Source organism: Lathamus discolor, chromosome 2, assembly GCF_037157495.1.
Source record: "Lathamus discolor isolate bLatDis1 chromosome 2, bLatDis1.hap1, whole genome shotgun sequence".
Taxonomy (NCBI): domain Eukaryota; kingdom Metazoa; phylum Chordata; class Aves; order Psittaciformes; family Psittacidae; genus Lathamus; species Lathamus discolor.
Window position 1 is genome coordinate 44,106,392 of NC_088885.1, and position 24,944 is coordinate 44,131,335.

General features: G+C 43.5%; 1 long non-coding RNA gene across 1 annotated transcript in view; it reads right to left on the reverse strand.

Annotated features, from left to right (window-relative positions):
• Window positions 1–627: 627 nt before the first annotated feature.
• Window positions 628–24,944, reverse strand: part of LOC136009188 (uncharacterized) — a 30,398-nt gene continuing 6,081 nt past the window's right edge. Inside the window, exon 3 of the long non-coding RNA XR_010610380.1 lies at window positions 628–2,362. This is a non-coding gene — a long non-coding RNA (uncharacterized LOC136009188). The remainder of the gene's footprint in view (window positions 2,363–24,944) is intronic.

A 24,944-nucleotide genomic window follows, 5' to 3' on the forward strand; every position in this document is an offset into this window, starting at 1 on the left:
GTCATGCAGTCAATGGTGCAGGGGCATTCGGTGCATGGGACCACATCTCAGTAATGGTCCCCCTGAAGCATGACCCCCTTGAAGGGTTTAGTGTGCCGGCATGGCCATCAACACCAACATTTGCAACTCTACAGTTTCACTCACTGGGTGACACTGAATAAAGTTACACAGCCTGTACTGAACTGGTCAAAAAGATAGCTACTTTTTCTTGTCCCTTCTGCACAGTGGATATCCTGTATAGTGCAAGAAGGTAATGATTGGTACTTCTTGTTAGCAAAACACCTTTCTAGTGTTTTAGTGAGATGGCAAAGCTGCTTCACTAATGTGGGCAGAAAGTGCAAACATGATTTGCAAAGAGATCTTTTTTCTTACACAGAATGGATGCTGTGCTTCATTTTCCCTTCTAACCCTTCACTTGTCTAAATCAGGAAAATTTAACATTCTTCCTTACAAAAAGTGAATCCCAGGAATATGCCTAAAGGTGTAGCTTTACAGAGTTAGACAATAATATAGGCCACTAATAAACTGAATAAAGTAAAACCAAGCAGGTATGGAAAATCTGTATAAGCAAAAATTGGCACAAGACTAAAAAAAGAGCTTCTACAAACAAAGAAATATAAGTGCCATTTATTTTTTCTCTTACAGTGTAGCAGCATTAAAAAATGTACAATTCACTGATGCTTCCAAGTCCATATGGAATTGCCACATTTGGGAGCATCAGGTTTCTACCATCACCTTGTATTCATTTCTCAATTTACTTCTGTGGGTTACATCATCTTAAGTCTTGAGCCATTCCATCAGAGGATGATATGGACATGGCTCAGAACAAGCACAGCTCTTGTTCAGTAGATACTATTCGTAGATTTCCAGAGCAAGCCCATTAAAACGAATACCTTAATAGAATGCAGTATCCGTGTAAACATGTTTTTGTTACAATAAATGACAAAGTTTACTGTCATGTATGGTTCAGACGGTGAGTCTGAAGGCAGCCTATGCACTGCACAGGTATTTGTAGGTATCAACAGATCGAGTTGTTCCTTGCCTATCTTTCAACCAGAGACATGGATTTCCCCTTGAAGTGCAGGTATCTTTCAGTAAGGCAAGGATTTTTCAGATAGGTCTTCTTGTATAAGGTTTCAGCATGTTATCATCTTCAGACACCAACTTTCCTAAAAAGAAGTGCTAACCTTCCTGATGATAGCCTGATAGTCACTCAAAGATTTAACCCAGAAGTCATGACATAACTTGAATTTATTCTGCCATCCTGTATGCATCCCAAGCCTTTGGTCACTGTTATGGGTCTTGGTTTATTTCTGTAGTTTCTGCTGCTCATGTGTTAGAAATGAGTTTCCCAGAGTAAGGTCTATGGCAGTGCCATGCAAGATCATTTTGCTGTCATTCATTTGGGAATTCTCCAGCAAGCTGTGTGTGAAAGAAAGTCTTCTGCTTCCTTATTTCTGTGTTTCTCTCTCAGGCAGTAAGCAGTCACATCTACACATTTGTCATCAAATTTTAGGTGCGCTACAATCACTCTTTCTGCCAGTGATAAAACAGTTTGTCTCTCATTCATGGTTACAACTGAATGACATGAGAATAGTAAAGATGCAGTCGATGAATGAGCAGCTGAGACAGTTGCAAATTTCATATTAAATGGCACTTGGTTAGTCATAAAAAACCCTTGTTCAGTTAGCCAAACATTCAGTTAACTGCATGCAGAGAGCTTGCAGTGGGTGTCCTGGGATCCCATTTTCCTACAATTGCTGAGTAACCAAACAGGTAAAGGACTGTTTTCTTTTAAGATTTCCTTTATGGAGGTATTTATTAGTTAAAAAAAAAAAATAGTAATAGGGGAACATTAACCTTTAACTGGCACCAAACTATTATGCAAGGGAATGCTCTCCTCTGTGAAACCCTGTGTTTATTGTGTGTCTGTTTGAAGTAGTGTAGGCATACGTGATGTGAAAGATGCTGAAAGGGTGATCACTCAGCTTTACAGATCAGACATGGAACTGGTCCAGACAGATGTGTAGAGAGGCTCTTTGTAGCCAGGAGTCATACAGATGGCACTGATTTTTCTTGGAGAACTCTCTAGTTGTCCACATGTGAATTCAGCAACTGAAATAGAAGAAAATATTCCCCTTGTCTTACTTGCTGCTCGTTCAGATGGCAGATAGTTCAGCAATTTTCATGTATTCATATTCAGACTAGAGAGACATCAAAACTGGGCTAAGCCAGTGCCACTTCAAGTCTCTGAGGAGCCAGTGGAAAATCCCTGATGAGTAACTGTACATATGTGAATTTGGCATTTTGATGCTGCCATCCTCCTTCTACTGCTGATAGCACAGAACAGTAATTGCACTGCCTGGTAAGGGGAAAGAAAGTCACACCAGTGAGTACAAGAAGTAAGAAATCATACACTATCGAGCCCTCTTGCGTCTCCTGCTATACAACTACTGCTGTGTCCTCTGTTTAAAGGTTGATAACATTTTAAAGCATGCAGCAGCCTGAGTTCCCTCATGTGCTGTACTATTACTTTCTATCTCCAATGACAAAATGATATGAAGAGAGAGTAATGATCCTCAAGCCTTCAAAGACAGGAAGTATCAAATTTAATATGTCATTAAAGTCTGCGACTTCCCTGAAACTTTTCTTGAGCCAGCTCTAACTCTTCAGTCCTCAGTTCCGATTTGTACCTTTGGTGGAACTATTGCAACAAATGAGCACAACAGAGTGTCTCAGCAGCTCCAATCTTGGTTAATGCATTCAATAAAGGAGTTGGAAAAGAGTAGGGTTTTACTCATTTTTTAGATTCTTGGAAGGCTTTATGTCATTTTGTTGGAGGCGGGGGCAGGGAGGCGGAAGTCTGCAGTGGAACAATAGATCCGTAACTCCTAGCTCATAGGATCACAGAATGGTTAGGTTTGGAAGGAACCTTAAAGCTCATCCAGTTCCACCCCCTCTGCCAGGTGTTATGCAGGAACATCTTCAGCTAGACCAGGTTGCTCCAAGCCACATCCAACCTGGCCTTAAACGCTGCTAGGGATAAGGCAGCCACAACTTCTCTGGGAAACCTGTGCCAGTGTCTTACCACCCTAACAGGGAAGATCCAACCACTTCATTAAGGGACTAGAGGGAGGATTCAGGTCATGGATCAGGACACTTGTGCCACAGACTATCTCGGCATCTAAGCCCCATTATGGTTCTTATCAATCCGGCCAATACACCATCTGAGTTTTGAGACATTTCAACTAGATGCCTACCTGTGACCACCAAAGGTTTTCCAACTCCTTTGATGTACTGACCAGACTGATGCTGACAATAGTAAGAGGATCTCAGACACCTTCATCTGTAGAGACCTTTTTAGATGTCTGGGTCTGGGGGTTGAATTTGACCTCAGGGTTGACAACCAGATCTTGCTGTCTTTTGTGGACAGTCACCAAGAGAAGCTCAAGAGGGCCTAGAGGCTGGATGCACACTGGCCACCATGTAGCATCTTGATGCATGAGCACCCATGTTCTCATAGTCCAGATTAGCTGCCTATGTGCATGCTGCCACCCCAACAGATTTGTATTTACAAGCATCAGGTAGTTCATGCTGCAAGAACAAGAGCATCAAAATCTGAATCACAGGTTGTGGGTAATAACTGTGAAATTCCACTGAGAAAATTGAAAACAAGAAATTGCCCTTTAAAATTAATAAAATATGTCACCCACATTAAACAGGCAGCGTAATATAGGTTTAAATGCATCTGGTAGACTATTATTAGATGGAAAACACCAATTATATGCTCTACAGAATTGAAATGGAGACCTAGCTGGAAGTCTTCCAATGGAAAGGTTTTTCTTGCAAAATGCTGACTACAGTGAACTGTCTGGAGGATACTTTTGGCCTTAAATTAAAAAAACCCCAAAAATCAACTAAAGAAAAAAAGTTGGAAATATAATTTTAATACCATTGAAAATTTTTTTATTTGGATATCATAATTCTTTTTCTTTCTATTATAAACTATAACCTCTTCCCAAAAGCTTATTTCAGTCAAAGTCTTAACTTTTGTTAGCAGAAGATGTTTTAACCATCTTGGATTTGTTTGCAATATTCATTCTGGAATGAAAGAAACTTCCAAGTGGTCAAATGCTTTCTGCAATTAAAAATCTAACTGCTGGATTAGTTGTTACTTTCCTCCACTCAACTAACCTTCACTTACTGGCTTGTTCTTTTATTTATATAAAGAAATTTTATTATTTATTTATATTTCAGCTTTTGAAAGCAAAAGAAAGTTGTTGACTAGGAAATTATTCTCACACCTTACAATATGTCTCTACAGGAATGCAAGCCAATTTTACTTTTTTGATATATACCATGTTCCTACAAATAGTCATATGATAAACATGTGTCTAAGTAACTCAGATTTATTAAACTTTGCCAGAAGGTTTAAAAAGCTATTGAACTTATATTTAAATTTAAAAATTTGTTTGTCCCTAAGATGCAGGCTGAAAAATTCCCCAGTCTATATGGCATCCCTAATGAAGACAAGCAAAAAAATTACATTTTTTTAATTATGTGTCTGGATTTTCTCTTTAATTTATAGGAATAGTAATGAAAAAATATGCCCCCGGGACATGTACAGGACTTATCTGACAGTGCATCAACTGGGACTGCATATCTGAGGATAAATAAATGGAGAAAAATGACTGCCTGACAGACTCCAGTGGAGGGAAGAAAGGGAGAAGCCAAGGAGAGCTGGCATCTCAAAGAAGTGATACAAGGATGCAAGGACAGACATCCCAATCAGGGTAGTGTCTAGCTTGGCTAAAACAATGGCTTCAGGCACTACAGGGAAACAAAAGAAATGGAAACTAGAATGTGTGAATTTAGCATAAAAGTCTGAAAAAGAGAGGCAAGGCTGAAACAAGAAGAAACAGGAACATCTCAAAAAGGAGCATGACCACAGTGGCTTTGCAAGTGTTGGCAGCCAACAGTGCTTGGGGCACTGAGCTCATACAGAGAAATAGCATCTTTGTTAAAAAAGCTGATATGGCTGGCAGAATGCATAAGCTGATAGACATGCAGGTCCTTCCTGAGAAGACAACAAAGAAGAACACAGCTTACATCAAGTAGCGGCTACCAAGAAACATCTAGAGGAAGAGGAAGCCGTTTGATAGGGTGCATTCACAGAAATAAGGACAAGGAACGCCCTGCTTCAAAGCTCAGCAAGTTTGCAACTGTTGGCAAAAGGCAGATTTATTGTACATTTTTTATATCAGTCTTTGCTGCAACCAGGTAACCAGCATGCTCCGTATTAGCAAAAAAGGGACAAGACTTGGTCTCAGTAGTTAATTTTAATCCTCTGGAGCTTTTTTTATCAGTAGCAAGAAAATAAATAGCGCTCACCATGGATCTGTCAAGAACAAATTTATGAAATAAAGTGAATTTCATCCTGTGGTGGCCAAGCACCTTGACATTAGCCACGCACTGAATGCTGCATCTTGCCATTTTCATAAGCTAGGCGTGGAGATGTGGTATCAAAGGAGGAGTGGACATCTTTGGGAGCAGGCTAGACAAATACCTGTAGGGAACAGCAAGGGCTAAGGGATTATTGGGGTACCTTCCCCTTTATTTTTCTACATTTCAGTGACTTTGTATGCAAATTAATTATTATTACCTGGGTTTGCATTCTGTTCTTGTCCTGCCCTGAATCCCACAATGCTTTTCCTTGTCTAATTGACACTGAGTTCTCCATAGTGCCTGTTGAATTATATTGCATTTCTTCATTCCAAGTGGTACTGAGATCCAACAGTCTCTTTTGTCAGATGAGTTGTATTGGTTTTGTTTTTCTTTGAAGTCATTAAATTCAATGACACAAGGCAGAGAAAGGGAATTGTTGTTTCTTCCTACTTTGCACACAAGAGAAACCAGATTCTACAGAATCCATAGCAAAGATAGCAACTGAGCCCAAATGTCTGGGATCCCCAGAGTACCTTATGTACACAACTACCCTATTAATCCTGAGGGCAGGACAGGCTGTCATGGACCGCAGACTAGCCTCACATCAGCAATTGCCATCTTTTCTCTTTCTCTAGGTAAGCAACTACAGGAGCGATTGGGCTGAGTCTGAATTGTGAAAGCCCAGGAAATACTCCTGGGGCTCAAACAGCCCAACAAATCCAAAGTTTGTATCTCAGCATTGCAAGCCAATGAGTCTTCCAAAGCTCCCCTCAGGTCATCTGGAGCTGCTCCCCAGCCACAGATCTAATTCTCCCTAGGCACTCTGAAAAATGTAGTCTATTTAATCATTTCACCCACAGCTTGGCTTGAGTTTACCTGAAGCTATTGTTTGGGGTTTTTTTCTGGTCTGTTAATTATACCTACAATTGGCAAACCACCATTTCTGATGTAAAGCTACATGTGATGTATCCCCAAGCTAAGTCACATATGAACTTCATCTAGAAAGATAGAGCTAGCAGCCAAATGCAGCAAAAGCTGAGCTCTGGAGGTATCCCCTGAGCATGTGCAGGCAGCAGCCAAGATGAGAAGTTGCCAGAAGGGCAAATCCTGAAGTACGTGTTCATTTTTTTGATGTCAATCCTTCACTTGGGCAAAGTTCTCATTGTTTTCAGGGAAGTGAAAGCTTTGGAGCTTGGATTTGAAGTGTTTATAAGCAGATGACTGTGAATCCAGAAGCCTCCCTCAGGAAAGACCCACTCTGTGCTTTCAAACAAGCTTCTCTCATGGCAGCAGAAAAGGCAGAGTTACATGTTTGCAGGTCTTTCCTCCAGCAGTTGCTGGAGGTGTGTTAGCTGGTGGTGTTAGCTTCGATGCCCAGTGATGCTGAGCCAAGCCCTCTGCACAGTTCCTCCTTACACACTGCATCAGCAGCCCTGCTGGGCTGGGGAGCTGAGAGGTCCTAAATGCAAACAGCCAGGCACACGGAGACCCAGCTCACAGAGGAGATCTGTCCCTGCAGGACAAGCAGGGATCTGCTTGGAAGGGCTCCATACCTCTGCAAAGTTCAATTCAAAGGCAAACAAGGCTCTCAAAGGCAGCGCAGAGCCTTGACCTCCTGCTGTTCCTGAATCACACATGAAGAACAACCCAAGGTGACAGGGAATTTTCACTCAGTGCTTCCCCATGATGCCACGGCAACAGATGAAGTGAAGGCCACCACTGTTGCAGGTCCTTGCTAATCATGCTTCACCGTGGTTGGATGGACCAGAGGAGAGGAAAAGGACATGGACTGAGCTGCTCATGAGGTAAAGGACAGGCCAAGTCCACAAATTCCTACTGAATGTATACACTTCCTGGGAAGCCACCAGGTTTGCCCATCAAGGCCTTTCCCACGGAAGAGAGACAAACAGCAGTATCCCTTCTCCCAAGTGACCACCAGCCAGAAAAGCCCACAAAGATGTATGAGAACCTTTCTCTTGCAGCCCACACCAGTAGGGACAATTCAGGCCTAAACTAGTATGACTTTTAGCAAATGCAATAAGAAACCAGAATGGAATAAAAAATATTTTCATTTGCAAGTCTGAGGTGAACTTCTTTTTTTTACATTTTTTTTCACATTTTGTGGAATGTTTTCAAAGTATTTCAACTTTCTGCTACTTTAGCTTTGAGTTTCTTATTTGCTGCCAAATATAATAAACGAAGTGGTGGCAACAGGGTAGCACTACTTTTTCACTTTCCACTTTGTTGCCCTGAACTTTCATGACATTATAAAAATGTGGAAGTCCTGAAAATTTAGAGAGTGCCAGAAGGAAAATGAAAAGCGATGAGTGGGGAGAAGAACAGGGGTTGCTCAAGAAGAAAGGATCAGTAGGTTCTGATCTGGCAGAGAGGCCTTTTCTCAGAAATCTGAACAGACCAAATGGAAATCACAGAGCCACCCTCAGTCAGCTTGTGTAGCCTCTGACTCCACTGGCATACCTGCTGTACAGCGGCATGAAATGATTTTGTGCCACAACATTTGTGCCATACTTCCAAGTGCCTTTCATGCCATACATTGAAGAAAGCTGAGGCAACTTTATTTGGCCAATTAGTCTGAGATCAGGGCAGAGAAGTGTCTTACATAAACACTTCAGAGCCAGTGCAATCCATTTCCTACTTTGCACAAATAAGCCTCCCTTCTCCATAAAATTCTGAACACAGAACATAAAGCTGGCTAGACCAAGTCCTTTGGTAGACAGGCTGCTTTCTACAGCTACTCAAAAGAAGGTTTTTTACAAGCAAAACTGTAAAGTCATATAAAACAACACTCTAGCCCCAACAAAGGGTGCACTGGCTTGTGCTTGTGCAATGGCAAGTCAAGATGGGGAAGCCCAGCAAAGACTGGATCAGCAGCAGCCAGCATGGTGGTGGTGCTGCTCTTGGTGGTCACTGGTGGGTTTGGGACAGGTTGGACAGGTTTGTAGAAAATAACAGAAACTTGACCACTGATTTATACTAAAAACTTGTCCACCATGGTCTGGCAAACAGCAAGGCGAGGGGAAGAGGAAAAACACAATGAAGGGTCGGCATATTTGAGCCTCTTGACGAATGAATCTGGAACAGCAGTGTTGCTGGGAAATAATGTATGGGAATTTATAGGGCAACATCTGTTTCAGTGCCAGAATTCATTAGTGAAGAAAAGGGGAACACAGGTACACCAGGGGGATTTGGAAAATCTGAGATTACAAGCAAATGTGTCATTCAATGTCTGTTATTTTCCATATCTTGCAACTTTGCTCAACAGATCAAAAGAATTTGAATCCAGCTAAAGACTGTATGTGAGGCTTAAAAGTATTATGGTACTCGTTATCCTTCATGCAATCCTCTTTAATGATTTGTTCCGTGGCCATACACAGGATCACAAATGCAATAAAAGTGGGAAATGTTGAGTTACAGCAATGGCCTGGTGTGGTGATGTCATCTATACAATAAACAAATGTCAACGCAGAGCTATAAATAACCTTTTTGTCATAATCTTGAATTGATCCAATACCAGATGTGTACACACTTCATGAAAATTCCTTAGCTTTGAAGAAAGAGGACAATAATCTGTAATATAAGGTTGGATATTTTTATATGTGTGCTTCTCATGGGTAATATGTGTTACAGGCAAGAGGGCACAGGGCCCTTGTCCTTCCTGCAGACAATGCCTGTACCTCTGTGCCAAGCATGACACGCTCCTGTGAGCATGCAGGGTAAAAGAATCACTCTGGGCTGTAAATATCTCCCCAATGGCAGGCAGGTCCTTAAAGGCTTAGAAAAATCTTCGTAAAGAACATTTCATTTACTGCATGAGACAGATCTGTTCTAGCTTACACAGGGAAACTCCCAGGTTCAAAATGCTAACTGTTCCCCAGCACACCTGAGCTTCCCCTCTGTACAATGGAAAGAGTGAAGTATGCTGTTGCGAAGCATCACATAAAAATACATCCATGCTGAAACAGCAGTTTTGGGCAGCTAAATCTGTCCTTTTGTTCTGGGACTTTTTAATTCTGTTTCTACGAGATATTTCTGTCCAACAAAAGCTTTTACATTGTAACAATTGCATTTAAAAAAAAATCAAGATCCCGTTGCATCAGTCAAGCCGTGTCTTGGGGCTGGCTCAAGCCAATGAGAATCTTTCCATTGACGTCATGAAGCTTTTATTCCTGCTCTTAATCTGCAATCAATCAACCCTTAATATTATTCTGTGCAGAACTCCATGCCTTCTTTTGGCGATAGAAAAAAAGAGACTAAATGCTTGTCCCTGCTACCAGTGCTGGCAAAATTGCCTGGGTCATGATTACATTCTTAGTGAGCCTTAGTCAGGAGTTATCCTGAAATGCACTGTTTTGCCTTTCCTCCCTTGTGTACATTCCTCTTTCTTTATGGTTTGGCTTCAGTGTTACACTGCTCTGTCCCTGCTGATCTAATCTGGGGAGCCCAATCCTGTGGCATCGTGGGTGCTGCTGGGGACAGACAGCCTGAGCCACAGGCTGGCTCCAGGGGCACACAGCGCTTTCCAGAAGCAGGCTCTGGGATGTTAAATCCTCCTGCAGTAGCACGAGGTATTTACTAATGGCTTTTGGAAGCTGTATGAGATTGTCAGGAAAAAAAGATATATAAACCCTAATCTTCCTCAGCCTCTCCCAGCACTGCATTCAGTACATCTCGTTAACCTTTCCTTCCCTGATGGCTACAGCAGTGTCTGCATTTACTCATGGGACAGTGACTGCACAGGCTGCCACAAGCAGAAGCAACTGTCTGGGGGTCAGATGATAGGGACTTTATCTCTTGTTATGTCCCAGTGGTCTTTCTGGTCTATCTTCATCAAGTGTCTTCTGTTAAAGCAAATGGGTGCCTGGCTCTGCCCCTACAGGGGCAGTTGCATGGGCTATATACATCTCAATAAATGCCACACCGACACACCACAACCAGGACTATGATGTGGCTGTAACTGGGGGGAAACAAGTTTCCTTATTTAGCAGCAAAAAAGAACAGGCAGAAAAGGGGAACCAGAACATAGGGCATTATCAGAGGCATCTGAAATGTGGTTTGGGTACTCCAGATACTGAGAGGTCACTTGGAAGAGGAGTGACAGAAGGGAAGGCTGCACACCACAAATAAGTTCAAACACAGGCAGTATGGAAACACACACAACAGCTACCGCAGAGGTGCCGGAGACTGCAAGGTCACTGGTGGGAATGGTGGCCTGCTGCTTCCTATTGCAACTACATCACTTTTGGAAATCATTCAAAAAGGCCTCGACTATAATTGCTTCAGTGCGTAAGTGTCCCTGAAAGAATAAAAATTAACCAACAACCCCATGAAGTCAGAGAATGGGAAGAATGATTTTAACCTTAGACTTTAAAGGGCAGGTTATTCAGAAATGCTCCTGGGGCTTAGGACAGCAGAGCTACAGTTACCCACCTACATACCTGAAGGTGTCAGAGTCTTTGCTCAGTGTCTAAGCTGGAGGCCAAAGGAGCAGATTTAGAGGAGTACAGAGCACCCAGGTCCAATGGATGCCCACATATCTGAAGTAGACCAGGAGCAGGGCAAGCACCATATCCAAGTCACTCAGATCTTGGTCCTACATCTTATTCACATGACTCCCTCATTCATGCCATAGACTGATGGGTGAAGTGTGCAGAACGGCATCTACTGTGGGACAGAGATATGCTCTGCCCTGCTAGCAGACAGCAGCCTTCTCTCAAACCGGTGAGCACACGCTGCCCATCACTGTTTTTGTGGACTCGAGAGGCAGGAGTGCCCCAAGGGCTGAGCGGGGGTCAGAGAGAAAGGAGAGAAGCAGCTAAGCTCAGAAGCATGTTTAAACTGCTGGCACATCTGGGTGAGTGTAGAGATGGCTTGGACTCCCTCACAGGAGGCTTTCTTTTTCTCTAGGCAGTGTATAGGAAATGGGGCATGGGTCTGTCCAGCCCTTCACTGGGGAGAAGTGCTGCAGGCACTCAGAAGTAAACACCAGTTCTTTCAGTTCCATAAAGAACATTGCTGCATGAGTAGCTCTGTTACAACACTAAGGATTACATACTTGCAACGTAAGACTTAATTTGGGGTGAGACCATAAATTAAATTATTCCCATCTTTCATTATTCATAATTCCTGGAAAGATATAAGCAGATACAAGTCGCAGGTAGAAGATGAGGAGTAACTGATGGATCAGCCAAAGGGCTTTGTTGTAGCTACATTAATTGTGTGCTTGTGAATAATGCCAACAATAGCAAACATATTTACACACATTAGTAGCACATTCAGGATAATCTCTTGGTGGGTAAAGTATGTGCAGGTACTCTGATATTCTGCAGTGATATGCTGCATCAACCACATGAGTCTGTTTCTGAATTACTGCTAAATAGTCCAGGTGCTCTGTAAGCCCGAAGGCCTTTGCACTGTAAATCACAGGAGAGCAATAATTTCAGCCCTTCACAATGAGAAAGCTTGTTCTGGGAAATCTTTCCCTCTCGAAAGTCCCCTCTTGACTTTGGGTGGTTTGAGCTCGCAGGACTCCCCAGTTTTTTACGTTAGAATTTACAGATAGAAACTAAAAACCAGATTCTGTCTTCAATATTTATTACAGGTGTGAATATAATATAACACTAAGGCAATGGTGCCTGGCCTGGAGGAGTGAGACCTTTCCCTGTGTGACTTATGGCCGCAGGAAATTAGGAAGTTTAAGCTGAGGAGGGACAAAATATGTTAGATGCAGAATTGTTTCTTGTTCACTATTGCTAACCCCTGGCCTCAGGGGACACGCTGACAGGCCAGCTGCTGTCACAAGGGTCCTGCCTTTTCAGGTGTCTTTAGAGACTTAACATCTGGATGAACAAGAAATGCAAAATGTCAGTTCACAAGACGCAATTTTCTTGCTCTCAGCACTGCAGAACAGAAAAAAAAGCACCTGGAAAATGTGAAATGAATGCAATTAATGACTCTCAGAAGTTGAAAGGAAAAAGTATCCAAAGTTATTGTACAAAGTATGATGATTTTTACATCAGACTGGCTCTGACTGACCTGCCTGTATGTGTGGCAGTCTACAGTGAGAGAGGCCAGTCTTTCTCCGGCATCGTAAAACTGTTAAAAATGGATGATACCCTGGTTTTCCACCCTCATAACACAGCTTGGACAACTTCTATTGAATGAATCTTCTAAGTAAACAGCTGTAAAGGGATGCCAGTTGTGTTGCCGCTCCAACCTCCCTGCTCAGGCCATGTGAACCAGAGCTCCAACAGGGGAGGTAAAGGACAGCAACCTGCCTATGAAATGCAGGAGGGCTGTGATGGATGGCTGGGCAGCCCAGCATGGGGAGAAAGCTGCTCTGCCTGTTCTGAGCCTCCTGCCCTCCGTAGGTCTGCCCCAGTTTGCATTAGCAAGCAGCAGTTGCTGCAGTCAGCTGTACCATGCAAAAGCTTTTGAGGAAAGCCATGGCTGGACGTTTGCAGACAGCTGCCTTGTCCCTGAACCGCTCAGTGCCTAGAAAAGAAGAAGAATCAAAAAATAACCATCCACCTGGGTCAAATGAAGGAGGAGGATTAAGAAGCAGTGCCTAAGGCCCTGAGGTACCTGGACAACCATTTCCACAGAGGGGATGAGCACAGCCGGGCTCATGAGCTGTTTCCAGCTGCATTTCTTTCCCTGTCTCTGCCCCTTCCCAGGTCAGGACACCTGCAGAAAGCTCCCAGAGCACCACAACCAAGTTCCCACTCTCTGGCTCCCAGCAGGGCTTCTGCCTCTGGGCAGAGGAGCGCACTGACCTGGGGCAAGCTGCAACTCTCCTTGACCCAAAAACTGATGTTCGGGACAGAGATAAGCTTTTTAACTGATGCTGTCCAGCCTTCTGTTCCCGGCCACCAGGAGGTATATTAAGGAGGATTGGGGCTGTGCTGCTATTATTCTGGGTAAATGCTGCTGATGTCTGGGCATCCTCGGCTGGCAGGACTTTCAGATTTCTACTGTGATATTTCTGTATTTTAAGCTCAAGAAAAGCAGCTGAGGCCACAGGCTAGGTACTTCCAGCAAATCCCAGGGAAAACGAAAACCAAACCACAAATCCAGCACAAGCCTGTGTAATAGAAGTTCTCTTAGAAGGCAGCTATCTCAGCACACTGCCCTGCTGCCCACCTCCAGCACACTGGCGCTGGGCAATGCTTGGTGAGGAGGAGCTCACTGGGATGGAGACTGGCACTGCTCCTGCGGGGTGGGCTTCTGCCTCCTGCAAAAGGAGATGGGAAAGTGGGGCCAGACCTGAAGAGCCATGCTGTTCCTGTAGCGACTGCAGCCGGAGGCTGCTTGCTGACCCCCGCCAAGCTGTGCCTTAGGTGAGCTTCTAGTTTCGCCTTCACAACAACACACTATAAACTCAGCGAGCATGTCAGCGCAGCCTGAAGGCAGCCAGCAGCAAAACAACCCCAGGTCTGTTTTTTTCACTCTTTCTAAATATATGGGCAGTGACAGGTGTAAAATTACACCAACCAGGCAATAACTCAGACCTCTTTGAGTGCCAATTATGTGTCTTTTACAACATTGGGCCTCTGCCTGAACACATCATTTAGGAGAAAAAAACATTGTAAAAGTATATTCATTCGAAAGAACGCTATAAAAAATTATTCTTAATACTGGCGTCACTTGTTTAATCTTCATCCTTTTTCTCTGCTCCTCCCCATCCTGGGATAAAGGAACTCTGGATGCCCTGTGTTGCAAGCACAATCTTCTAGAGTTAGCGAATAGGCCATCAAAAATAAATCCGTGTAAATCTTAGCCATGTATGGTCTCCAGCTGGGAAAAGGCTTACAGAACCCAGAAAGGTGAGCACCCAGTGAAAAAATGCTGGACATGATTATTTTGATGGCAGGGACTCAAGCTATGCAGCGTACAGCACAGTTTACAGAAGAGTCTGCTAATTTAACACCATGGCTTGGCAGACAGAGCAGCTTGCCACCCAGGGAACATGGTCAGTCTGGGTTATGCACTGGTGCCAGTGGTTGCCACCAGAAGTAAGAGTTTAGCCTAAGTTATCTGGTTACTAGCAACTAAAACTAGGTGAACATGGTGGGAGCCTGCCTCTAGAGCTTACAAATGTGAATAATGTCCTTTGCTAACAGGAATGTTGTATGTATGAATTCATTTGCCCACTTCATGGGTGGAACCACTGCCTGCTCTGAAGTCTGGGGGACTTCTGTGGCTGACCAACAAACCCCTTCGGTGGAAGAAGGCTCAAAGATGTGCTCATGAAGCTCAGAAAAGCATGTAGGAAGTGACCACAGCTGTCATAAAGGAAGCTGACCTTATCTCAACACAAAGGGGTCTTTGTATTAGCCAAACAACTGTATCTGTTGAGTGGGTCAACTGGTTGTATAAGTGGCCTATCCCTAAAATAACTGATGGGGAGTATTATCTTCCCTAGCCAGCCAGGCCAGCATGGGGGAAGTGTATTTGTGGCTCAGCCCAACACAAAGTGTAAACATTAACCGACCAAATGAACCCTGAAGAGAGCAAGGGGCCTGAGCTGCCCTGAGCCAGTAGTAGGAATCCTGTTTATATTTGTGACCCAACTGTATGTTGCAATTGTTATATAGTGTTTGTGTTGTGATTTCAGTATGTTGCTGTAACACTGTTAAATTAGAACCCCAAGCAATGTCACATACCTGCAAACAAGTAAATCTGATACCAAGTCTCAAACCCTCCTTGTGTGAAACATTTAAAGAACCTGGTCAGGGGGTATTGAACTTAAAACAATTTCACACCTTAACCTTACCAAGAGACAGGCTTAGGAATCAATTTCCTGACCCCTTGGAGCACATTACTACTGTCAGTAAAGCTAATTGCATATTTTCTGTAGAGGTTATCACACTTGGTGTCACTGCAGCTTCCAGTATTTCCCTGTCATTTCCCAAACTGCCGACAAGTAAGAGAACCACTGGGAAAACAACTCCTTGCACACTTCCCAAAGGGTCACACAAGCCTCACCTTCATCCCCCCAGGTTTCTACCCAGGCTCTCTACCGCATTTTCTTACCCCTCAGGTCACTCACACTCAGGTATTGGGACTCAGATGAGCAGAAAAATGTATGCTTATTATTTGTCCCTGTTCTGTTCATCTGAAAGGGAAATGCTCAGCCCTTGTTCTTGAACAGAAGTATGCAGAATGATTAAAATCTTGCACATGCTTCTATTTACACATTTCTGTTACACAGTATAGCAACATCTTATAATGTGGTATTATAATAATATCTTTGAGTACTTTCTATTATTACATATAATGTATATTTTTATATTTAAATGTCTGTGTTTATCTTTTTTAGCCAGCCAATGGAAACACTAGACTAGAATGTGGAAGCCCTGAAAAAGCTGAAATGTGTCAGATGTACATGGAAGTGCTTCTTCTTGTGGCACACACACAGTTGTGCTGCCATAGACATAGCTTTCTTTTGCTGACACTGTATTCCTCAGTCTGTGGAAGCTGTTTCTTTCCTTACAAGCCTTGTTTCAATTACACTTGAAGCCATTGAAAAATCTGCAGTGCAAGCACAGCCAAGAGGTGTAGAGCAGGGCAGAAATCAGGACAAGAAGAATGCAGCCAAGTCTGGGGGCTCACACAGATGTTTCTGTGCGCAGCTATGTGCACTGCTATGAAGAAGAGGTACCTCTTTCAGTAAAGGAGCTGCAAAGCAAGACTCACGTGTTGCACATTCCCATGTACGGGAGAAAATGTGCATTTGTTAACATGAAGGAATAATCTGCACCAAGTTTCAGACACATGTTCCCCGGGCTGCTAGGTTCAGCTCACTCTTTTTAAACTAAGGTGTCTTACCATAGAGTTATTGCATGTGAACTCATGATGAAGCCTGAGCTACCAGCTCCACTTTGACCTTATCAGTATCCTCCTAGCCTGGTGCCACCTTTACCCTTTCTTAATTTATCCCAAAGCCCCTGTTCACAGCAACCTCCTCCTAGCTGGGGATAACAAATGCTTCCTGAACTCTTGGGTCATCTCTGAGCATCATCATAACCCTTCGTTCCCTCCCACCACCATTGCCAAAGACTGAGCTGGACGCTTATCTTTTTAGACCAATTTATATTCCAAACTGAGATCAACAAAAGCAACAAGGTAAAACAGATTCATTGGAGCAATCAAGCACGGAAAGAGGTTGCCTTTCTCCATGGGAGGAGCCTGCCTGTGAGGCTCATTTGCTCTCTCAGGCATTGCAGAGGGAGGTAGGGGGAGAGCTGGTCCTTGGGACTCCAAGAGGGTTCAGGTGTAGCAACTAGTTGGGCAGTGGTACTGACCACCCTTTAGAAACCCAAACCAGTGGTTCTAAGGCAGTCAGCAATTACTGGCCCTCTGGGGGAAAGCCTCTGGCTAACTGCTTTATAGAACTGATCAAACTGGATACAACATAAAAAACAAGATCAGGAGAAGGAAGCAAATTGCGCTTGTGCAAGGAGATTTTAATTACTATAAGAGGGCAGAAAAATGATGGCATTAGCTCCTTGTCTTATCTGTCTGCCTTGAAAAGGCCAAATAATGCAAATACATCTCCACAGATCTATTTTGTAGGATGCTCTGGCACCCTCTTGGGTGTATTTGCTGGACACCCCATGAAATGATTATGTACTTTGGATCTGTAGAGAATACTAGTGGTGGAGGCAGTAAAATCTCTGAGGAAAAATAACTTTTGTTCAAAAGGGTTTGGCTTGTTAGTGAGATTGGGCCAGCAGATGGTAAATACCAGCTTGTAAGAGACAGTGTAATGCAGTTTGCTGCAGAAAAATGTAGCATAATTTAATATAAGGGCAAGGAACCAATCACTCGAAGCAATGAGCAGGGAAGGGATTGAGACTATTATGGAAAAATCATTGAAACCATGAGGCCAGTGCACAGCTGCAGTAATAAAGTGTGTCATAAAGTAGAAGAGACCATAAGAGAGGAGGGCTTAGTGTAGAAGGTATTAGTCAGAGCCCCATCTGCTCTAAGCCCCATACCATGTAAGGGGGCTGTTAATGACTCAGGGGAGTATAGTGCAGCTCAGGGCAAGGGCATCTATTTTATACTACCAGGTTTCCAGGAAGGAGGTGATCTACATGATGATTCCAGCATCCTGCAGGATGCTCTCCTACAACAGAGAGGGAAGTAGGCATGGAGCTGAACCCAGGTTCATAACTGTTAGGCCTTCAAGTCCTTACATAGACAAAATTCCTTATATTTTTCATGTGTTTTCTGTTTGCTTATCTCTGAAAGAGGCCCAAACAGATATTTTGCTATTTGTGTGAGCAGCCTGCAACTCTAGGAGTCCCTGGTGCTGAGCGAGCATTGTACACAGGTACACCGGGTAGCCAGCACTCCTGAAAACTTCCCACCATTCTTTTCTGAAACCCGCCTGGCCCCAGCAAGCTTTTCCAGAGAAAACAATAATTTTCCTCAAACTCCACAAAACCTGGGCTAGATTTTTCCAGAGAAATATGGGAAAATCTCCGAATTATTTAATATCATTATTCTGATTTTTTTTGGCAACATTCTTTCTCGCGCAACCATGATTTTTTGATTTGTTTAACAAGAAGATTCATTTTAGATCTGGAAGTCAAGCTGAGATACCCCTCCTTGTGTCTCATTCCCAGACCCAAACAACCTACAGACCAGGCTACACTGTGTTACCCCCACATGGTGCACGCCATTGTACCCCAGCCCTCCGCAACAGGAATTCTGTCTTCCATAGAATTGCAGAGTGATGAATCAGCACAGAATCTGACTGAGCGGGAATTAATGAAGTTTAATACTGTCTTTGGCCAGCCACAGCGACCACCACTTGATAGCTGAAGAAACTATTACATTCCACAAGAAACCATATAATTAAACCTACAGGAACCTCCACATCAAACGCAAGTATGTGTCACTACCCCAGATGAAAGTACACATGAGGCATAGAAGGGGGAAGAGCTTTTACTACCTCTCCTTTACAAAGGCTTATTTATGTGTTTGAGAAAGAGGCCAAGCAGCAAGGGGACCTAGAAGGAAAGAAGTGAAAGAAGTCCTTGAAACAAAAAGACCCCAACAGTGTGACATAAAAAGCTACGCAAGAAAGGAAGGGTGTCTGACTGGGTTAGAGGTGTGAAGAAAAAAGATTGTCCCCTTTTTTCTGATTTTTCCTGTGATTTGTCACCAGTGCATACCCTTAGTGCATTAACAGAGGTGCATCAAAAGAAGTACCTTCTTCATCGCCACTATGCCTTTTAAAGGAGCTAGTGCGCCAGTCCTTTGTTTGGCTAAAAGCTTAGGGTCAAAAGGGAAAAGCAGCGCTGCTGCCTGAGATGTGAGAGAGCAACTAAGCCTCTGCATCATCAACATGAAAAAGGAGCATGTGAAAAAAGTTCTTGCCATTGAAGTCACTAGGCCAATATTCTGATTTCGCACATGGAATATATCTGCTAAGGAAGCAGATGCCAATTTTATACAGGCAATCTTTAGAATAAAACCATACTTTAAATAATGAGGGAGTGGGGAAGTGTATCAAAGGTTGGAATGAAACTTTACCAGGAATAAAGGCTAACAGTGCTCTGGATGCCTTCAGAGATGAATCTGTGTGATTTTCTCATAAATAAGCGGAGTGAGCCCAGTGGAGTTTTGCACACATTAATTCATTTCCCACAAAGTCAGAAACATGAGGCATCCCTAATCCTCTCCCTCTTCTGGACCCAGGCCCAGTTACCCAAGCGCATGTCCTTGTTGTGTGCCTAACAGCTCAATCTCAGAGCCACTCTCAGCCAAACTCCCCATCTTTGTTCACATGCTCAGCATCCCTATGCCCACTGCAACAAGCCCAAGTCCACTTGTTGACCCCCAGAAAGGCTAGCCAGGAGTGTCCATAGTGGTACCTTCTGGACCTGAAAAGAACAAATGCAACTGTTCTCAAACCATGCCAGAGCAAGGCTGAAGGTCAAGGTCCCAGTTTGCCCAGCAATGTGGCCTCCCCTCTTCTCTCTCTCTTCACTACAGGCTCGATCGGCAGCAGGGTTACAGCACTGAGTTGAATGATTGTGTTTTCACCAGAGCTGTGCTACTTCTCTGTGTCTCTTTGACATCCTGGAGCATACTCCTCATCTTTTCGGGTGGCAGAAGTGGAGTCACATCATGGCTTCGTAGCCACAGGGTGTGACTGAGGGTCCTGTCCGAGAGGAGTGCTTGGGAACAGTGCCATGAGAAGGCTGGATGCACTAGCCTGCTCCCTGAGCATTTTGGATTTGCACCCCTTTCCAGGCCAGCCATACCTGGTGTAAAATGGCACTTACTTTGTATGAGCAAGATCTCCACAGGAGAGGGGAGAGGTGAGGGATAAAGCATGCCAGAAATTATGATCAAAATTGTGAGCCAGTGTGGGTCCGGACAATTTCAACTGGAGACACCCTGAGCTAGGAAATACAGCCCTAATGTGTGCTCAGTTGTAGCTGCCCCAACTTTGTTATTAGTATTGCCCTGAAAAGGGAAGTGGGACAGCATAAACGAACTCCTTCTCTGTGATTTTGTGATGACCACAAAAGAATACTTTTACTGCTGTATTTTTACTTTATGCTGTACTAGTGACTTCCTCTAAAATAATCAAGCAATAACAACACTCAAGGAAGTATAAAATATGATTTTTTAAAACTGTATTTAAAAAAAAAACTTTTTGTAGGTGGATTTCTTCTGAATTCCCCTTGTACAGATAATCTTGCAAATAGCTGGTTTCATTTGTGTTCAGAATGCTCGTTTTTAAACACCCATATTTCCTTTTAAAACAGGAATGTGCTGTTTGCGGAGTCAGGCTCTGAGTGACAGCTCAGGCTTTGCCATGGGGCAGCATCCGTCTCTGTAGCCTTGCTCAAGACATCAGTCATGAAAGCTCCATGGAGTCAAGGCGTGGTTAAGGGGCTAGTTTGGAGGGATGCATGCTGAAGGGATGTCTCCCCACCTCATGCTGTCTGAGTATATAATGGGTCCTCTCTCCTCATTAACTATGGAAGAAATCCATGGGTGTCTCCACAAAAGCCCATCACAGCTGCCAGAGGCAACAGCAGCGGTCTTTCTATAAGTAGTTAGAGCCGTTTAGCTTCCCTCTGCCATCATCATGTCCCGATCAGATATCCAACAGCAATGTGCAGCTTAATGGGATCCTTACAGAATTGGCAGCCCCTAAGGGACTTTCATTTTCTTCATGTATTTTGGGATAATTACTCCAAACAATTTTAAATGAGGCTAAGAAAAATACCTCCACCCTTTATTTTAACTGCAGCTGCTAATTTGTAGCAGTTCTTGAAACAATGGATCCTTGTGTGTGCTAAGAAGCTTTGATCTGGCGTGGGTCCTTTCCTGAGGAGGCTCCAGGAGGAAAGAAGCCCAGCTCACTCCGGGACAAAACAAAAAGCTATGTTCTTAAAAACACTTAGCATTACATTTAGACTCATTCTGAAACATCTGCATAACCCAAGTACAGATCAAAGCCTGGATGCCTGGAAATATTCCCCTGACGATGAATGTAGGATTACAGTGACTCCATACATCACACAACAGGTGGCGGGATACCGACGGATCACATTTCTGGAGCCACTTAGGATGCATGCCAGGAAGAATTTCACACATGAAACAGATCAAGCAAAAGTGGTCTTGAGCTCTGCTTTGAGTGATGTAGAAACCCCCTGTCCTCACCTGACTGCTGCTGCTGCTGCTGCAGGCCAGAGATGGAAGGGCCTCTCTAGAGCCTGGAGCTGGGTCTTGGTGCTGTGCTCCCAGTGAGGCACAGACCTGGCTCTGAATCAAAGTATCCCGTGCTCATTTGGGCAAAGCACTTGAGTCAGGGAGCTCTCAGGCACACTCTGTATGGACCTTACCTGGGGCACTGTGCTGGCTGATCTGCATGTTACAACAGTTCAGGTAACTAAACTGTTACTTGTCAGTGAACTATAAATACCTTTAGGCTGCTGCTGTCAATGATGAGAGATAGTGATTACAGTTAATGGAGCCAAGGTGGGTGACAAGCTGCCATCCAAGGAAAATTACACTTTGAGGGCAGATTATTTTAGGGAATGTTCAAAAAAGAGATTTTCTTTACGTGGGACAGAAATTCTAGTGTCATCACAGTACATGAAATAGTACATCCATATATACACATACATTCGTACACATGCATAGAAATAAGTATCTTATATATACTATACATGCTTACATATATTTGCATTTATTTATATAGGGCTTTTCCCACTAAACAAGTTCAGTGCAAAAGATGTCCTGGGTAATGCTCTTTGCATTTGATTTAGCTTTCACAGCAGATACAATAGGTTTCTTCAAAATTTTAACATGTTTTGAAGGCTTGTTTGATTTTCCTTTCGTGGTCCACCCAAGATGGTAGGAATGGGACTCTGTCAAAGCAGGATGTTAAAGGGCACGGTCCTCATCAATCACAATTCCAGCACATTGCCCTGGAGAAGAATGTGTAAGCATTGTACTGCGTAAGCATAAACCAGTATAAGCAGATGTAATGGGATCTTCCCCTGGCATGAATACATGCTCCTTCATCATGTGCTGTAAATACAATGCTACCTATTTAGTTTTCCTAACTCTTATCAAGGAGTTTGGAGATTGCAGTGAAACTGTGACCACTGTGTGTAGAAATCTTGGATGAAGAATTTATCTTGTCCCAGGAAACAAACAAAAGTGTGTGTCCTCCTTTATTTTGATGGGATGGCCCTGCCTCACAGCTGACCTCCCACACTCAGCTGTCAATGGAAAACACAGCTGGGAATTCATGCTGATGTGTACCTGGACCTTGGGAAGCATTACTGAATGCTATGCGCTGGACATAACCATTACTAGGTGACTAAATGCAGGTTTAGGGACCCAGGCTTAAAACTGGCCTTGGGACTGCATGTTACTTCAGTTAGAAACAAGAAGTTGGTGTCATTAAAAAGAGATGAAAAGGAAGAATGCTCACGAATTAAATAACGCCCTTCAATAAATGAGGAAAGTGTGCTGGCTCCCAGCCAGCAGCACTCACTCTGCAGCAATTTCAGGATAATGGCTCATTCATTAACAAGTACTGCTCAGCAGCAAAGCAGCAAGGGTGATTGCAGAAGTCAGAACGTGCTTTGGGCTGGGGCTGGGAACATGCCACCCCTTTGCAGAGTGCTACCGGCTGCCTTCCCATTGATCAAGGCAGAGCATGGGGTACAGTACAACCTCACAGTATTTTGGGATGCAATGCCGCTACTAAGTCAGGCCTAAAATCTGCAGCCTGAACAACCCTACATTTTAGTGTAATATAAACCAAAGTGCTTTTCAGAGGGATCCGCACAGAACTCACTTTGACTGCATGTTGCACTGCCTCTGATTTCCTGCTTTGTATTTTTGAACAGAAATTCTTCATACCAGGACAATATGCAAGAGACTGATTTAGTTGTAAAACTTTGTACAAATGATTATGTATTAGACAAACACAATTATCTCTCTATCAGCTTATAAATAGATGACTCAGTTACTGCACTGCATTCCAGGCCCCAGGGACATAGATAGATCTCATTAGACAGCCTTACCAGCCAATGTGGACAACCTTATTAGGAAAGAGGATTGCCATGGTCCTGCTTGTGATTTCACTTAGTTGAAGGAATTTTTGACAACTTATTCTTGAGGAAGAGTTGCCAACAAATTATTTAAGATGTACTTGAAATAAAAGAGCAAAGGGAAAGGGAGGGGAGGGGAGGGAAGGGGATCGTTGAGTATTCTCCCTTTATTTACGTAAGTAATTCGTGAGCAAAAAGTTTAACCAGACAAATATCATTGGGACAGATTTTGGGAGATAGAGCCCTATCTAATATCAGCCACATTGGGTGGGGCCTCTTCTGATCCTATCACAATCAGGAAGTAGCAACACTTTGCCTGACCCAGCAGAAATGGAAAGTAGCCCTCACAGAGGGAAGCATGGACTTCCCTCCTTTGGAGGGTTTCAGAAGCTAGGAAGTTCATCTCTCTCTGTGGATTGGTTCAACAAAGTGCAAACTATTTCCGTTGTTTTAAAATCTTTCTCCTGTTTTTGCACCTAAAGGCCATAGCAAGGCCTGAAGCTCCTTTTTTGAGAAAAGCTTCACAAACGTAGGTGAGAGGGGGCCTCATTTTGTTTCTAAAAGATCTGCAGCAACGAAGTGGGGCATGGTTACAGCCATATTTATTGGCATTCCAGCACCATGACTCACATGGAATTATCTCTGGAAGCAGAACAATGTGAGCTGAAGAGGTTTACACTCAAGGGATAAACAGACAAAAGAGATAGATTGAGGATCCAACCTGCAAGAGATCAAACGTAGGAGGGGATTGGTGCAGTACAACTTTCTTACTTTGCTAGTTACTGGGCTTTTTCTTTTCTTTTTGCTAACCCTTAAGAGTTAATTGTTGAGTTGAATGGGTAATAGCAGTTTACCAAGCCTTTGTACACACCAGGTGAATGCAGTTCTTCTTTTAACTCGCCACTAAGTCAAAATGTGAATATTCAGTGACTAAACCAGGCAAAGGATCAGGCCATGAATTACGGTTTCTCCTAGAGGATTTTATCAAGGGTTTAGTCAGAGCTCACCACCATATTCACAAAATCCCCTAGAGATCAGGCTCATACGAATTCTACACATGGGACTGATTGCCTTATTGGGCCAATTGATTATACTCCAGGTTTTCATGTAAGAAAGCTTCTGGTCCACTTATTTTATTGTTGGGGTTAATTTAAAGTCTGGGGAGCAGATGCTGCCTTTTGAGAGTCCTACAATAACTTCCCACATTTCCTTGAGCCTGCATTCCCAAGTGTATCTTCCATTTGCATTCACCTCCTACCAACTGGAGCCACTGGCAAGTTTATATACATCTCACATACAGCCTGCTTAATTTCTTCAGGATTCAGCTCATTGCAGTTAAACAGTGCTAGAAACTGGTGGCTTAGTGTGCTGCTAATGGGGCAGAGCTCCAATTGGCTGCTGGTGCAAGTGCAGAACAAACCAGCCTCCTGTGAAACGCACAGCTGGATGCCAGTGACACCCAAAACGTGCTGGAGATAGAGCAGATGTCAGTGGCAGGAGGAGCAGTAAGGCCAGAAATCTGGATGATGGATCCAAGGGCCACAGCCCCAGGGTCTGTCTGAGTAGGATTGATAAAAGAAAAGAACTCAGAGAAGAGCCAGAAGTGGGACTGCAGTGGGGTGAGCAATGGCCTTTCTGTTTTGCTGTTACAGGGTGAAGTGCACATTAATATAGTTGCTGTGGGGAGCAGTGCATTAAATGGGATCATTCTGCTTCAGTTAATGGCAGGAGGCATTTCACTTCTTGGAGCTCCCTTTCTCTCCTCCCCCTGCACCATCTCTGGGCATGATCCAGACTGGATTCCAAGTGGGAGGAAGAAAAGAAACACACAATTATTGATCTGCTCTGCTAAAGTTTGAACAGATTCCTTCTATGACA